At 48.3% G+C, this 17052-nt stretch overlaps 1 long non-coding RNA gene across 1 annotated transcript in view; it reads left to right on the forward strand.

Annotated features, from left to right (window-relative positions):
* Nucleotides 1-791: 791 nt before the first annotated feature.
* The window catches only part of LOC140429363 (uncharacterized), a 152834-nt gene continuing 136573 nt past the window's right edge, over nt 792-17052 (forward strand). Inside the window, exon 1 of the long non-coding RNA XR_011949057.1 lies at nt 792-1032. This is a non-coding gene — a long non-coding RNA (uncharacterized lncRNA). The remainder of the gene's footprint in view (nt 1033-17052) is intronic.

The following is a 17052-nucleotide window of genomic DNA, read 5'->3' on the forward strand; positions in this document are numbered from 1 at the left end:
TTGGTTGGCAGCTCTCTAAGGTGGGACTTGCACCCAAGATGGGGGTGGAAGTCTCAACGTGAGGCAATTAATTCTGCATCCAGCTTAAAATCGCAGCGGTGCAGCTGACTTTCTGGTGGACGGGCTCCCTCATGACCTTTTAGCTGGATGCACGGGGAATACGGGCCTTGTAAAATCCAGCCCAGTGTCTCCCCTGAATTGTTATCTTTCCCTACAGCCCATGTTAAACACGAACAGTGGAGATGTACACTACACCACATTGCAGAGCCAGGCTTAACATAGGCCTGCCAATCCTGACTTAAGGTTCAGATTTGTCCAAAAATGACCTTTAAATCGGGAATGGGAGAGTTTCTGGAGAGCAGAAAATGCCAGATTTGAATGCTCCTCTCGCCGTTGTTAGGTCATTTCAATGGGAATGACAGTTAGGGTGCTATTATTAGCTTCAGTATTCCTGGCTTAGGGAATTTTTAAAAAAATCAACCAGAATTTCCATTCCCACCAACAATCCAGTGCTCCGTGCTGGGAAGCGCAAGTGTGGGGGTTGGCAAGAACAGAATTAGTGGAACTGTTAGTGCTTTCCCCATGGCCTGACTGAATGCACACTAAAGCGTGCCAACTCCGACAGGGTGTTGAGGATAAACCCATAGCTAGCCCAGGTCGACAGCTTCAGGAGAGAGTGGGTGAACATTGAAAGAAAATAATAAACTGAAATAACTGCAATCTCGAAATTACTGGGCTGAAACATTGTTGAGATTGCTGTTTAGTCAACCTTTTCATACCAACTGACACAAGGCAGAGCCTGAGAGAGGCAGAACCAAGAGACAAAGTGTGAGTCCAGTCAAAACGCGTGAATTGGCCTGTCACCGTTGATTACTAAAAGCCTTGTCCTTTGCAAGGACATATGGTGCGAGTGGCTGAGAGGGAAGCTAAGTGAGAATGAATGAGAAAATGACTGATCCCCGGTGGGAAGGACATACTCGTGAGGAAGGACTGCACCATTGCGAGCAGCAATTACAGGCTGCTGGAGAAATAGTGTGTATAAAAATTATTATCAATACTGCTTGAAACATTACTGTTGTATTTTTGTGCAGTGTTATGATGATGGCTAAACCAGTCGGATATTCTGTTTTCTACAGCCGCCTGTGCATATTGTGTGCAGTGATATTGGATTCGGTGGGACATGGGGCGGAATTCTCCGATCACCCCACCGAAGGGTTCAATGACGGGCAGGGGGAGAATTTGGCGGCAGCTCAAAAAATTAGCTTCACTCTGGCCTGAGTTTCCAATGGGATCTTCCACTGGTGCCAGCCATGGTGGATCTGGAAACCCGCTGGAGGCCGATGCGAAACTGAAGGCGGGCCTTCCTGATTCAGTGTCATTGAGGGGGTCCATCGTCCAGCCTCAGAAAATGTTCCTCGAGATCCATCTTCTTTCTCAAGAGGCCCATCTTCCAGCCCCAGAGTGCTCCCAGAAATCCATCTTCATTTTCAGGAGTTCCACCTTCTTCAGTAGTCTTCACTGATGTTGTGAGCCTTTGCAATATGGCACCCAGTTACAATGGTGACCTACCTGCCATCAGGCCTGCCCCACCATGGAATATGGCGCAAGTCCACCAGTCAGAATGTGGGAGGGAGGACAGTCTCTGAACGAAGAGACACAACCCATGGCAGTCTAAAGACTGGAATATTTGCCCGAATGAGGCTAGGAGAAGAAATCATCAGAGTGGGTCATATGGCTGAAAATCGGTTCTGGAATTCTAAGCACACTGAGGAAGAGGACCTTCAATGGTCATAGAATGTTGCGCCTAGGTGAAACGGAGAGACATTGGAAGCTGGGAGTTATAGTGGGCTGTTCCCCATAAAGACCGTCGGGGCGAAATTCTCCGACCCCCCGCCGGGTCGGAGAATCGCCGGGGGCTGGCGTGAATCCCGCCCCCGCCGGTTGCAGAAGTCTCCGGCACCAGAGATTCGGCGGGGGCGGGAATCGCGTTGCGCCGGTTGGCGGGCCCCCCCGCGCGATTCTCCGGCCCGGATGGGCCGAAGTCCCGCCGCTAAAATGCCTGTCCCGCCGGCGTAAATTAAACCACCTACCTTACCGGCGGGACAAGGCGGCACGGGCGGGCTCCGGGGTCCTGGGGGGGTGGCACGGGGCGATCTGGCCCGGGGGGGGTGCCCCCACGGTGGCCTGGCCCGCGATCGGGGCCCACCAATCCGCGGGCGGGCCTGTGCCGTGGGGGCACTCTTTCCATTCCGCCTCCGCCACGGTCTCCACCACGGCGGAGGCAGAAGAGACTCCCTCCACTGTGCATGCGTGGGAAGCTGTCAGCGGCCGCTGACGCTCCCGCGCATCCGCCGCCCGGAGATGTAATTTCCGCGCCAGCTGGCAGGGCACGAAAGGCCTTTTCCGCCAGCTGGTGGGGCGGAAATTCGTCCGGCGCGGGCCTAGCCCCTCAAGGTTGGGGCTCGAACCCCAAAGATGCACATCTGATTTGCGCCGTTTTGGGCGCCAGTCGGCGAACATCGCGCCGTTTCCGGAGAATTTCGCCCCGTAATCCTGTGGAGAATATGTTCTACAGTATACCTTTACAGCCTGGGGTTATTGTTGGTTTTAAGATATAAATAATGTTTATCCTTTCTGTAGTTTAGAATACTAGTTACCCACAAAGCAATGTTTAGTCACTATTGCTTTTTTGGTTTGTTTGTTACAGTAAAAGTCACAAAACTTAAAATCTTGTCGTGCAATTCATTTAAGTTGGTTATTGGGAATTCCAATCTCTTTTTTTAAAGTTGTCAGACTCTATGGGGGATCATAACACAATAAACCAGCTTAATCTTAGGGCCTTGTTGCCAATGCTGAGTCGACACAGGATGGCTAATTTGCAAATTGGAAAAATGTTGCCCTGGGTTTTTAGGAGAAGATCTGATTGGTTGGACACTAATATTGAGTGCACAATAAGTAGAGAGAACTTTACATGTTGTCCAACTGTGCCATACTTGACCTGAGTTGCCAAAATGGGAAAATATTCCATGCCCCAGCACTAACATAGTTCATTCACCCTCTGAACAAATTTATTGTTCAAAACATAAAACAAATCTCAAATGAATAAATTTGCTATTTTGTGCAACAGCTCAGGCCTAATGACTAGCAGTGGATCCATAAACGGCTGGTGGGAATAAATGCTCATGGTGGCACTTCAAGCAAAAAAAAAAGCAGTGCGGGTGAATTGGATTTAAATAAACCCTAGTAAATCTCCAATAGCGGCTGAGGACTCTGGGAGGTTACAAATGAATTCTGTTTTAAGATTGATTGTAAAAAATAAATGAACAATTTTGAGGGGAAATTAATTTTCATTTGCCCAGGGATTTCACTTGGTGATGCAAAGAAGATTTCAGATTGTTCAAACCAGATAGTGGTGACTCTCTTACGGCTCAATCTTTCCGTGTCGTCAGTCAGAGATTTTGACACCATCCTAGAAAACCTGAAGGATGAATTGCTTGCAGTCAGATTACCTAATGTATCATCAACTTTCTTTGCGGAGAGGCTGCACAACGTTGTGCTCTGGGCTATTTTAAGCCAGCAATGCCGGCTGAGGACATTTCACCTTTTAAGAAGCTTGCAGGAGAAGATCATTTGCCCCATTGTGTCTATGCTAGCACAATCCAAAATTTATTTTGCGGACCCGCTCTTTTCTCATTAGAGTTGGCCAGAACACGGTTGACGGCACAATGGCCCAGTGGTTAGCACTGCTGCCAGGGACCCGGTTTGATTCTAATCTCGGGTGACTGTGTGGAATTTGCACGTTCTCCCCGTGTCTGCGTGAGTTTCCTCCGGGTGCTCCGGTTTCCTTCCGCAGTCCGGGGATGTACAGGTTAGGTGGATTGGTCATGCTACAAATTGCCCTTACGTGTCCGCAGATGTGTGGGTTAGGTGGAGTTGCGCTGATGGTACAGGGGAGTGGGCCTAGGTAGGGTTCTCTTTCAGAGGGTCGGTGCAGACTCGATGGGCTAATTGGCCTCCTTCTGCCATGTAGGGATTCTATGATTCTACGAACACCAAAACGATCTTGACTCTTGGGACGTGACAAGGTAGGAGGGCCGTCAATTTAACATCCCAACTGACAGTATAGCACTTCCTCAGTACATCACATTCAAATTCATATGCTCAAATCCCATAACAGTGCTTGAGCCCAGGACCTTTTGACTTTGAGGCAAGAACACGGGAACTAGAGAAAGTTAATACCTGCTATACTAGATCATCAATTATCCAGAACTAGTGAAGGTTAACATTTGCCATACTAGATTACCAATTATCCAAATACCATCAATAATATTAGGCTATGGGAGACGGCAAAATAAGACCCAATGGTGCTCCAAATCAAAAGGCGAATGTGGAATTGGAGAGGACACACTTTGAGGAAGCTATAGAACAACATTACGCGGCAAGCTCTCATGTGGAACCCGCAAGTAAAGAGAAAGCACAGGGCAGCACAGTGGCACAGTGGTTAGCACTGCTTCCTCACAGCGCTGAGGACCCGGATTCGATTACGGCTCTGGGTCACTGTCCGTGTGGAGTTTGCATATTCTCCCCGTGTTTGTGTGGGTTTCGCCCCCACAACTCAAAGCTGTGCAGGTTAGGTGGATTGGCCACGCTGAATTGCCCCTTAATTGGAAAAATATATAATTGGGTACTCTAAAATTTAAATTTAAAAAAAAGAAAGCAAGGCAGACCAGAAACACATTGGAGGCAGGATACCGAAAAGGAGATGAGGCCTGAGGGCTATATATTGGCAACAACTGGAGAGTTTGGCCCAAGATAGGATTAAATGGAGAGAATTTGGGAGCAATTCTCCAATATTGAGGCCAAGTGTTAGCGCCGTCGTGAACGCTGTCGCGTTTCATGACGGCGTAAACAGGTCCTGGACACGACCTATTCAGGCCCCCACAGGGCGCCAGCATGGCGCTGGAGCGGTTCACGCCGCTCCAGCGTCCTTACGCGGTGCCAAATGGGCGCCGCGCCAACCCGCGCATGCGCGGGGAACGTCATCCGCACGCCGGCCCCTCACCAACATGGAACCGGTGTTCTGGGGCCACGTGCAGAAGGAGGTAGGCCCGGGGGGGGGCAGAGGCTGGCCCGCCGACTGGTGGGCCCCGATCGCGGGCCAGACCCCATCGGAGGCCTCCTCGGTGAAGGGGCCCCCTTCCCCCCCCCCCCCCCCCCCCCCCCCCCCCCACAGGCCGACCCCCCAGCTTTCCCGCAGAGTTCCCGCTGGCAGCGACCAGGGGAACCTTTTGTGTCGTAGCAGCCGCTTGGCCCATCCGGCCGTAGAATCGCCGCTCGCCGGTTCTCCGAACGGCCCGGTGCGAATCGCGCGCCACTGGTTTCCGGGGGGTGGGAGAATCGCGTGCGGGGGTCGGGGTGGCGTGGCGCGATTTAGCGCGGTGCGCCGGCGATTCTCCCACCCGGCGTGGGTGGGGTGGGGGGGGGGGGGGAGAGAAAATAGCACCCATGGCCTATGCTCTGTCAAGGAATGAAAAGGCTAAGAAGAAGGTTAATATTTGCTAAGATAGATGATCAATTATCCACAATTAGTGACAGTTTAATATCTGCTATACTAGTTTCCACATTATCCAGAACTGAATTCAATCCTATCTGGCAAGTTGTCAATGAAATTTAATAAATGTAACCATTGATGTGGCAGCTCCTGAAAAAGGAAAGCTGTGAGATTGGGGCAAAATCACAATTGTTTCACTAATATCCTTCAGAGGATGGGGCCCTGCAACCCCTTCCTCTAGTTTACGGCAACTAATGTCCCAAATTATGTGGTTTGGTCTTTACGTGCCCTCATGAAAATGAATATGCTTTGTCAGTGTTAGTTATATAGCATAACAGGCTAACTGATGAGATGTGTTTATGTATATGGGTGGCACGGTAGCACAGCGGTTAGCACTGTTGCTTCACAGCGCCAGGGACCCGGGTTTCATTCCCGGCTTGGGTCACTGCCTGTGCGGAGTCTGCACATTCTTTCCGTGTGCGTGGGCTTCCTCCGGGTGCTCCGGTTTCCTCCCACAAGTCCCGAAAGATGTGATGTTAGGTGAATTAGACATTCTGAATTCTCCCTCTGTGTACCTAAACAGGCGCCATGGTGTGGCGGCTAGGGGGATTTTCCCAGTAACTTCATTGCATTGTTAATGTAAGCCTACTAATAAAGATTATTATTATGACGTCAATGATGATGTACCATTGACACGAGTCAGTCATATGTTAGATTATCAAGAGAGAGAAAGGTTGTAATCATGCATGGGAGCAACATGCCTACTCCGAAACCAGTTTTGATGTAACGGTAATCAACAAGGGTTAAGCAGATACCAGAGTATGTCTACTGTCTGTCTCCTAACCAAGTCCCACATTTAGAGTCCAAGATAGAAGGACCATCCTAGAACAATCTGCACCCCAAGAACAAATATATAGAAAAATGGTTTCTCACTATTGATATCATCCTGGCAGAACTACATCTCTATGTCCTTAGCGTGCTTTCTATAAAGAGACCCTAGTTCTAGCCATTGTCCCTCCACAAATTGACCATGAAATCTTTCCTTTTGAACTCTATATGCCTTATGAATAAAACCCATATTTCCATTAGCCTTTTTGTGGCATTTTATATGTGCACTCTTACTTTCAATAAATTAGATATTTGAATGCTGAAGTCTCTTTGTCCCTGCACGGTCTCCAGAAAATCTCCATTGAGTTTATGCTCCCACTCCTTCCTTATCTTTCCAAAATACATCACCTCACATGGCTTGGTATCAAATTGAAATTACCTCCTGTCTGCACATTTTTGTTAACCTATTTATGTTCTCCTGAACTCTGCTATATATTGTTTACCACACCTCTAATTTTATACCGTCTGCAATTTTGGACTTTGTGCTTTCTGCACCCAAGTCCCAATCATCTATATTCACACAGCACTGTGGCAAACCACTTCCAATGCAAACAATACTCATTCATTGTAACCCTCTGTTGCCTGCCTATTAACCAACTTTCTACCTTTGCTATTATCTGTATTTAATACCCTGAATTATCAAGAGGAGAAAGGATGTTGCTTGGCCTCTCGGTAGAATTAGGAAGGGCAAGTGACTTAATATTCATCCTTTCATTCCGAAAGGTTAATGAGGAAGAGGAATCAGACAATACTGGCTTCCTTCAAAGGGTTGTGTAAGAGATGGGAATTAGGGTATTATCTTCCTTGGGTATCCCCTACATAACACTAAGTTATCACCTCATTCTCTGGTGTGCACTCTCTTTATGGTAGAATACTGGACACTTCACTTGGCTATATATATAAAATTGTTAAGATACTGTGTCATGTGAGATTACCTTTAAGAAATGGGTGTTTAAGAAAGATACCTTTAAGAAATATTTGGCTGCTCATATTACTGCAGTGATGTCAGAGTGTGGGTGGAGCTGAGCTCTGGTTCTGCTTTTTAGTTTCACTTTGAGAAAAGCTTGGGTGTGTCTCTGTCTTTTTGGTTTCGTTTTTCAGTGTGTTGCAGCTGAAGTCAGCCAAAGCAGCTGTACTGTTGAGTTCTCTGCCATGAAGGACTATCTCTTAATCATTTGGTGAATTCAGAATTATAAATGTTTTTAGTATTGAATGTAGACCCTGATGTGCTTCTGGGGTTTGTTAAGTCTTTTGGGTGCAATGGGACAGCATACGGGTTACTTAGTGTTGTATTCTTTGGGGGTTATCTTTGAATTAATGGTTGCGAAGATATTCACTGATTATTTTAAAAAGGTTAACTTGAGTTCATAGAATAAACATTGTTTTGCTTTAAAAAAAAGTTTCCATTTCTGAAGTACCACACCTGTAGAGTGGGCCGTGTGCTCCCCATACCACAATCTATTACTAGTTGTGGGTCAGGTGAACTCCATGATACACTTTCGGATTCTCTAAACCCTGGCCCATAACAACTGGACCAGACCCCAATTTATGTTGGGATACTGGACAAGAAACCCCAACAATTTTAAAACTGTGAAGAAAGGATACTTCACCCCCCCCCCCCCCCGAGTGATTCCACTGACAAATAAGGATCTTTGAGGTTAAAACAAACTTTATTTTTAACGCAGTATTAATCACATTAACTTCACAGAAATAGCTCCACAATTAACAGTTAAAGAGTTCTTAAATAAAAGGAAAAACGCCTTCACGATAAATGTTTCAACCAAGCAACCCCCATAAAGTTCATATGCCATTTGTAAATAAATTTAACTGAACAAATTACTTGCTTATCTGTGCTGACCATTGGAGAGAGAGGGACTCTTTTTAAGAACAACCTGAAAATTATTCTGCCTTGTCAGACTCAACAGCATTTGGCAAAACTACAGACTACAGACAGACCTGGTTCTTGCCATTAATTACATCATCTGCAACCCACTAGGATGTCTCATCACCTGCTTAGCTAGGACTAAATACAATCCCTCATAAATTATCTACTCTCCAGGGAATCTCCAGCAATCAGAATTCTGGTCCAGCCTCCAACTCGCAGATTCAAACTCCTTCCGGATCGCAACTCGATCTTTAAAGTTACCAAGGCAGTTTGCCACACCCAATGTGCTTTCAGTTCCCTGGAACAGCTTTAAAATGTAAACAGGGAAACACTGCTTCTCTTCTGCAGTCCAAAGCAACAAACTGAAACTCAAACACTAAACCCCCCTCTCACCTGACAGCCACAGCCCAGCTCCACCCACAAATAACATCACTGAGCCGTGCTACAAGTCATATGGTAAGACCCAATCTTTCTTAAAGGGACACTCACATGACAACACTTTGTGTACATTCAGATGACTTCTCCACTGAATAATCTCTAAATAATACCAATCAGGAATATAATCACTTCCCTTGTGTGTGTCCTCAATACAACATAGAACATAGAAAAATACAGCACAGAACAGGCCCTTCGGCCCACGATGTTGTGCCGAACCTTTGTCCTAGATTAATCATAGATTATCATAGAATTTACAGTGCAGAAGGAGGCCACCCAGCCCATCGAGTCTGCACCGGCTCTTGGAAAGAGCACCCTACCCAAGGTCAACACCTCCACCCTATCCCCATAACCCAGCAACCCCACCCAACACTAAGGACAATTTTGGACACTAAGGGCAATTTATCATGGCCAATCCACCTAACCTGCACATCTTTGGACTGGGGGAGGAAACCGGAGCATCCGGAGGAAACCCACGCAGACACGGGGAGAACGTGCAGACTCTGCACAGACAGTGACCCAAGCCGGGAATCGAACCTGTGACCCTGGAGCTATGAAGCAACTGTGCTACCGTGCTGCCCACAGGAAATGTGGGCATTTCCTGGAGAAAGGGACATATTGGATAATTCGTTCAAGGAGCTCCTTCTGTGCCAAGTGATCTTATAAAAGCCTGAAATGTCCATCGCAAATGTTTTGCAACAAAATATTGCGGGGGTGCGGGGGGGGGGGGGGGTTGCTTATGGTAAATAAAATGAAGATGAAAATCGCTTATTGTCACAAGTAGGCTTCAAATGAAGTTACTGTGAAAAGCCCCTCGTCGCCACATTCCGGCGCCTGTTTGGGGAGGCTGTTACGGGAAATGAACTGTGCTGCTGGTCTGCCTTGGTCTGCTTTAAAAGCCAGCGATTTAACCGAGTGTGCTAAACCAGCCCCTGATGTAAATTAGATCATAGATTATCATAGAATTTACAGTGCGAAGGAGGCCACCCGGCCCATCGAGTCTGCACCGGCTCTTGGAAAGAGCACCCTACCCAAGGTCAACACCTCCACCCTATCCCCATAACCCTGCAACCCCACCCATCTGATCTATTCTCCTATTCCTGCTCTCTCTAGCACGTGGAACCTGGGAGTAATTTTGAGATTACTACATTTGTGGTCCTGCATTTAGTTTATCTCCAAACCTCCTGTACTCAGCTTTCAAGTCCTCATCCTTTAGATTATCTATGTCATTGGTACCAGCCCACTAGCTGTTCACCTTCCCTCCCCAGAATGCCCTCAGTGAGATCACAGTCCCCGATGTACATCCACTATATAACTTACTTTGCACTCTCTTTACAAGACTGAGCTAGTTATCAATAAAACCATGTGTGTATACTCTGCTTAATGGCAAAATCCCTATACCCCCAATATGAATTGTCTGTATAAGCTGGATGTTTGTGTTTCTGCTGGTTTATAGCCTCTGGGATATAAACCACCAAGCTGGGTGGTTCACTGCTCCATAATATTTGACATTTCAAAACTAATGTTCCACTTGTCTAATGGCTGTGTGGGTGAATTCACCACCCAGTATATTTTCCACAGCCTATTAAACACATGGAAGGTAATGGAGATTGGAAGTTAGCCAGCACTTGTCTAATTTTTAAAGGGCTGCTGTATGATCCTGGGAATTACAAACCTATGAGCTTACTCAGGGAAACTATCAAGTCTATTGCAAAGGAAACAATTCAGAACATTTCCTAAGAACTAAGGCACCATAGATTTCTGAAACTCCAACTCCAATTTATACAACACCTTTAATAGAACAAACTTCCCAGTGCATGTCACAGGAAAGTCACGAAACAATATTTGACACTCAGCCACATAAGGAGATATTAGGTCAGATATTCAAAAGCTTGGTCTGAGAGGTAGGTTTTAAGGAATGTCTGAAAGGAGGACAGTGAGTAGAGAGGAAGAGAGGATATTCTAGGAGCACGATCTAAGGGCCTCGCACAACTTGGGGTGCAATACAGCCGGTAAATCTCACGACAGGCCTTTCGCGAGATGTACCCGGCCCCATACGCCTTGCAAGATCGAACAGAATCCTGCGAGACATCGCAATCTGAGATCGAATCCCTTCGCCTCGGAGACCTTAGACAAGCGCAGTTTAGCACTGGTATCCACAAATGGGGACCAGGCGGAACGAGAATTGGGGCGGTCTCCCAGGCAACCGGAGACCACGGGTGGTTCGCCTCTGGGCAGGGTGGTACCCTGACACTCCTTGTCACATCTTTGGGTTGTGGGGGTGAGACCCATGCAAAGGCGGAGAGAATGTACAAATTCCACATGGACAATAACCCGGGGCCGGGATCGAAACCAGATCCTCGGTGCTGTGAGGCAGCAGTGCTAACCACTGCGCCGTCGTGCCGCCGCCCGAGAGAACATTTCTGAGAAATACCTGGTCGGTCTCGAGCCTTCCGCTCCTTCCTGGCAAACCCACCACACCGGTTCTTGCGCCTCGACCTGTTCTCCAGATCCTCTTTTGACTTTCAGAGCCTTGTTCCTGTCGACATGAGCAAAATCTCAGCTTGTAACGATGCAAGCTGGTCCTTGTGCCTCGGCAAGACTGCCTCAATGCCCTTGAGCATCTCCCCTTGCTCCATTACAGTTTTGACAGTCTTGCCCAACTGCTCCCGTATTGGGCCCAACACCTCCTCGATGGTGGCTTTGAACAACTCTCTGATCTCCTTCCCTTGTTGTTCGAATTTGCCATCCATCTACCTGCCAAACTTCTCCAACTCCTTCACCATCACCCCAATGTTTCTAATGTGATGGGTGCGGCCTCCTCTGCCATCTTTTCTCCCCCAGATTCCTTTGCGGGCTCCCAGTCAGTGGTTTCTTTCCCAGAGCCGTCTTCGATGAGGATTTTGACATTCCTCAACAAACATATTCAAACTCCACACCAATCCACTGGGTTAGAATCCAAGATTCCTCTTAAAAAACGGATAAAAAGGATCAAAGTACCTGGACCTTGGCAGAAGCCACCTTTTATACAACCTGCTTTCACATGCCATCACCGGAAGTCCAAAGTCTAATCACTTCTGACCAGCTGTCTCAGGAGCACTCCCCACAGGAACCAATCTCAGCCAGAACAATGTCCCTGCCCAACACACAGGTTGCCAAACAGCCAACCAAACCAACTTCCTCCAAAGCTGGTTCTTAAGATTCCCTCGGTCTGTCCTAAGGAGCAGGCTGCTTCAGCTTAAGTCCACTGCTTAAAAGCGCATTCCAATTATGAGTCCACAGACCAAAAATAATAAAACAAAACAAAAGAAATGGGAACAAAGGGAAATCAAAAGGAAGGACTCTAACACAAAGCAGTTAACAAATGGCAATTTGTTTCATGAATTCTTTAAGTTAGAATATTCATGTTGTGGACGTTTGAGATTTTGATCAGCATTTTCCATTTGTTCCCTATGATTTTTTGTTGGTTATTGAAATAAAGGACAGCACGGTAGCACAGTGGTTAGCACTGTGACTTCACAGCTCCAGGGTCCCAGGTTCGAATCCCCGCTGGGTCACTGTCTGTGCGGAGTCTGCACGTTCTCCCCGTGCCTGTGTGGGTTTCCTCCGGGTGCTCCGGTTTCCTCCCATTGCCCAAAGACGTGCCGGTTAGGTGGACTGGCCATGCTAAATTGCCCTTAGTGACCAAAAAGGTTAGGAGGGGTTATTGGGTTACGGGGATAGGGTGGAAGTGAGGGCTTAAGTGGGTCGGTGCAGACTCGGTGGGCTGAATGGCCTCCTTCTGCACTATATGTTCTATGCTCTAAATATGTGGGAAATCTTGGGCGCGATTCTCCGACCCCCCACAGGGTCGGAGAATCGCCGGGGGCCGGCGTGAATCCCGCCCCCGCCAATTCAGGACACGGCGGGAATCACGCCGCGCCGGTCGGCGGAAATCCCCCGGTGATTCTCCGGTCCGCGATGGGCCGACGTCCCGCCGCTGTCAACCCACGCCAGCCGGCGTGGATTGAACCACCTTTCGAACGGCAGGATAAGGCGGCGCAGGCGGGCTCCGGGGTCCTGGGGGGGGGCGCGGGGCGATCTGGCCCCGGGGGGTGCCCCCACGATGGCTTGGCCCGCGATCGGGGCCCACCGATCCGCGGGCAGGCCTGTGCCGTGGGGGCACTCTTTTCTTTCCGCCTTCGCCATGGTCTCCACTATGGCGGAGGCAGAAGAGACCCCCTCCACTGCGCATGCGCGGGGATGCCGTGAGCGGCTGCTGACGCTCCCGCGCATGCGCCGCACGGCAAAGTAATTTCCGCGCCAGCTGGCGGGACACCAAAGGCCTTTCCCGCCAGCTGGCGGGGCGGAAATCAGTCCGGCGCGTGCCTAGCCCCTCAAGGTGAGGGCTCGGCCCATCAAGATGCGGAGAATTCCTCACCTTTGGGGTGGCGCGATGCCGGACTGATTCGCGCCGTTTCTGGCGCCGGACATCGCACCGATTGCGGAGAATCCCGCCCCAGGAGTTGAACAGGCAGAACACCTCAGTCAATATGTTGGCTTCTGTGAGTCATTTAATGAGGTGCCTAATGAGCTATATGAACAAACTGAAAGAATTTGGGCTATGTTAAAATAGTGCTCAGACCACACATGGAGTATTGTGTCTTTAATAATAGGAGTTAGGACATTAGCGAGATGGAATGAACAGTCTTTTTCTTGGTCTTATAAACTATAAAGAAAGCAATGCTAAACTGGAGTGCGATTAGGATTCAAATAGTAATAGAGCAGGAGTGACTGTTGGGCAGCACGGTAGCATTGTGGATAGCACAATTGCTTCACAGCTCCAGGGTCCCAGGTTCGATTCCGGCTTGGGTCACTGTCTGTGCGGAGTCTGCACATCCTCCCCGTGTGTGCGTGGGTTTCCTCCAGGTGCTCCGGTTTCCTCCCACAGTCCAAAGATGTGCAGGTTAGGTGGATTGGCCATGATAAATTACCCTTAGTGTCCAAAATTGCCCTTAGTGTTGGGTGGGGGTGTTGACCTTGGGTAGGGTGCTCTTTCCAAGAGCCGGTGCAGACTCAATGGGCCGAATGGCCTCCTTCTGCACTGTAAATTCTATGGATAATCTATGAAACACATTGTTACGATCCCCATGGGGAACCGCAAACCAAAATAACTGCTTTTACCAAACAGCCCCCAGATGAAGAAATTACCAACAAGGTTCCACTTTTGTAACTTTTACTTCAACACGTATCAGAACCAGTTCAAAATTAAACATGATTTAACTGGCAAATGATACTTCAAATAAAAAGATAAAGTTCACTTTAAATAGTTGATAGCACAAAGATACATCTTCACAACCACACAAATGGCAGGGTGGGGGGGGGGGGGGGGGGGGGGGGGGTGCTGCATAGTTCCACTATTTGTTCTTTATTTACACAGGGTAGTTCTGTCGGACAATAGTTTTCACCTCAGTATCACAGGTACAATTATCATCAGCAAGATACCCTTCGATGAACCCTCTCTCCCTCAGGTCACAACAGTTCTCATGTTGTCGTTTTCCAGAGTTCTTTTCCAACTGACTCACCAATAACATCCCGATTCACGATCCAGCCGCATCTTGGGAAACAGCCCAGCTGTTTAGCATCTCCAAGCTTTTCACAGGTTTTCCGGTTTTCCACCAGTTTCAGCCAGATCGCATTGTTGTCAGGAGCTCCTGCCTCCCTTCTGCTAAAAAGAGACACTAACCTCTTCCTGAGAGTGGCTTGCTTCTTCTCCGCCCAAGAGCTCGGGTGCCCCTCTTGCTGTTCCTGCTTTGTGCCTGATTCTGGACCTTCATCCTCAGGCTCCTCTGCTTGTAGCTCTCCTTTGTGTCTGGCCAGCCACGCTGCTTCTGGTCTTAACTTCCTTCCCAATTGGTACTGTCTCCAGGTCAATTGCCGCCAGGTCACATGAACCAGTATTCCTTATAATGCAAGAATTGTACAATTGGTCTCTTTACAATTGATACAAACACTTAGAACCATAGAATTCCCACAGTGCTGAAAGAGACCATTTGGTCCATCGAGTCTGCACCAACCCTCTGAAAGAGCATCCCAACTAGGCCCACTCCCCTGCCCTATCCCCATAACCCCACCTAACCTGCACATCTTTGTACACTTAGGGGCAATCTAGCATGGCCAATCCACCTAACCTGCATATCTTTGGACTGTGGGAGGAAACCGGAACACCCGGAGGAAGCCCACACACACACGGGAAGAACGTGCAAACTGCACACAGTCAGTCACCCAAAGCCAGAATTGAATCCATGTCCTTGGTGCTATGAGGCAGCAGTGCCAACCACTGTGTCACCCATTTTTAGACTGAATTTCTCCACAAATAGCACCTCAATGGGAAAGCGAATGCACACAAAGACTCTTAAAAGACTTTTTGGAACATTGTTAGATACAGGCACAGAGTCCACAGACATTTTATAGAAATTACACATCTTACTGCTTCTGGGTCAAAGGTCATCACAACGTGAAAAGTTCCATAGTGAGCAATGAGATAAATAATCAGATAGCCTCTCTTGAGTGAGGCCTGAACTCACAACCACCTTGTTCGCAACCTACAGTGCTCCACACTGAGCCATGTGGTGGCTATAATGCAAGAGCAAGAAAGCAAGGCATTGTAAACTGGGGGCTCGATTCAACCTAATGGGAACAAAGTTCCTGAGCGAGCGCGTTAAGCCATGTGTTTCCAGGCACTCACAGTGCCGAGAAGCACATGGCTATTCAACACAACTCACGTTGTATAAGGGCCTCAGCGGGAAACATGCGGCCAAGGCCACACATAGCCCGTTTTGTACATTGGGGAGCTCTGCTCGCTGGAACTTCCCAGTGTAGCAAGAGATCGGGACACCGTTTTTAAATGTTGTTCTGACCTCCGAGACCCCCGAAGCGAACCCTGACCTTCCCCATCCCCAGCCCAACCACACTATGGGAGCCCACCCCACACCACCCCAACACCCACGCAGGGCATCCCCAGCCTAATTGCGTACACACGCAAAAAGTGCCAGCTTGGCACCTGGGCAGTGCCAACCTGGCACCCTGTCAGTGCCCCTTACAAGTGGCAAATGCACCTGGGCACATTGGCAGTGCCAGGCTGGCACCCAGGTGGCACTGCCAGGATGTCCAAGTGGCATCAGCTGTGCCAATGCACCGCCCAGTACAAAGGGCATGCAGCTGGGGGCCTCAGATCCCCTGGGAGACCCCCACGAGTGCCGTTTAGTCTGATCCCCATTTGTGGGGACCAGTGCTAAACGGCGCTTGCCTGAGGTCTCCGAGGCGAAGAGGATGAATCCAAAGCCTCAGGTACCTCTGGAATCTGCAATTAGAGTGAGGCTAACTGCCTCGCTCTAATATGCAGATTTGCCACAAGGTGATCCTGCGCACAATGGGAGTCATTTACATCTCAAGGTCTCGCGCGTGGCCATTGGATCACACCTTGGAACTGTGGACTGACTTAATATTTGTAATAGGATGTAAGACATACAATCTTGAGTGTAATACCTATCGATCAATCTTCCGACGTCACAATTTATCACAAAATAACCATTGCCCTTTGGCATGAAATGTACTAGCAATTCTAATCACAATTCGACTGTCAGCAACTCAAGCCATTGCAAAAATCTAGATTTACATATTTAGAACACGGTGTGTTCTTTCAGAGCATATTTAAAAGCAGTGAGTTAACTGAATTGATTCAGACTGCAGACTACTTGTGGGTGAGCAGTGAACACAGGGCATTGTTTCATAAATGGCCCTGGCGAAGATTTTCAAAGTAGGATATCTAAATTTGCAGATGACATCAAGTTGTGCTGCAAAAGAAGATGGTTAGAAAGTAGGGGTCAAATTTAAGAGAATCTGCACAGACTTTGCAACCCAGAAAATTACATTTAATATTCAGAAATGCAGAATATAATTTGATACTTTGTTCACAATGGACAATGATCTATTTGAATATTTCTAAAAAAGGAAACATGTTGTGAGGCTTTTCGTCTTGCACGAGGGGTTGGGGTGGGGGGTGCGGAAGTTGGCACTGGGGGAAGGGTGGGTGGTTCAGTGGGGGATAGTCCTTACTGACATCGGGGCCCTCAAGAAATCAGCAGATCCCTGCCTCCCACAATGAGCCTGCTTCTAGAAGTCAGTTTTCCCATGTTCCATAGAATACCAGCAGCAACAGGATGGGACCCTTAAGTCCCCCATAATTAGCCATTTAAGGTCCTCAAATGGTCTCCAGCTAGGAAGGCCATCCTCAATCTTCCTGGCCCCTGAC

The sequence above is a fragment of the Scyliorhinus torazame genome, chromosome 1 (assembly GCF_047496885.1).
Source record: "Scyliorhinus torazame isolate Kashiwa2021f chromosome 1, sScyTor2.1, whole genome shotgun sequence".
In the NCBI taxonomy this organism is placed as follows: Eukaryota; Metazoa; Chordata; class Chondrichthyes; order Carcharhiniformes; family Scyliorhinidae; genus Scyliorhinus; species Scyliorhinus torazame.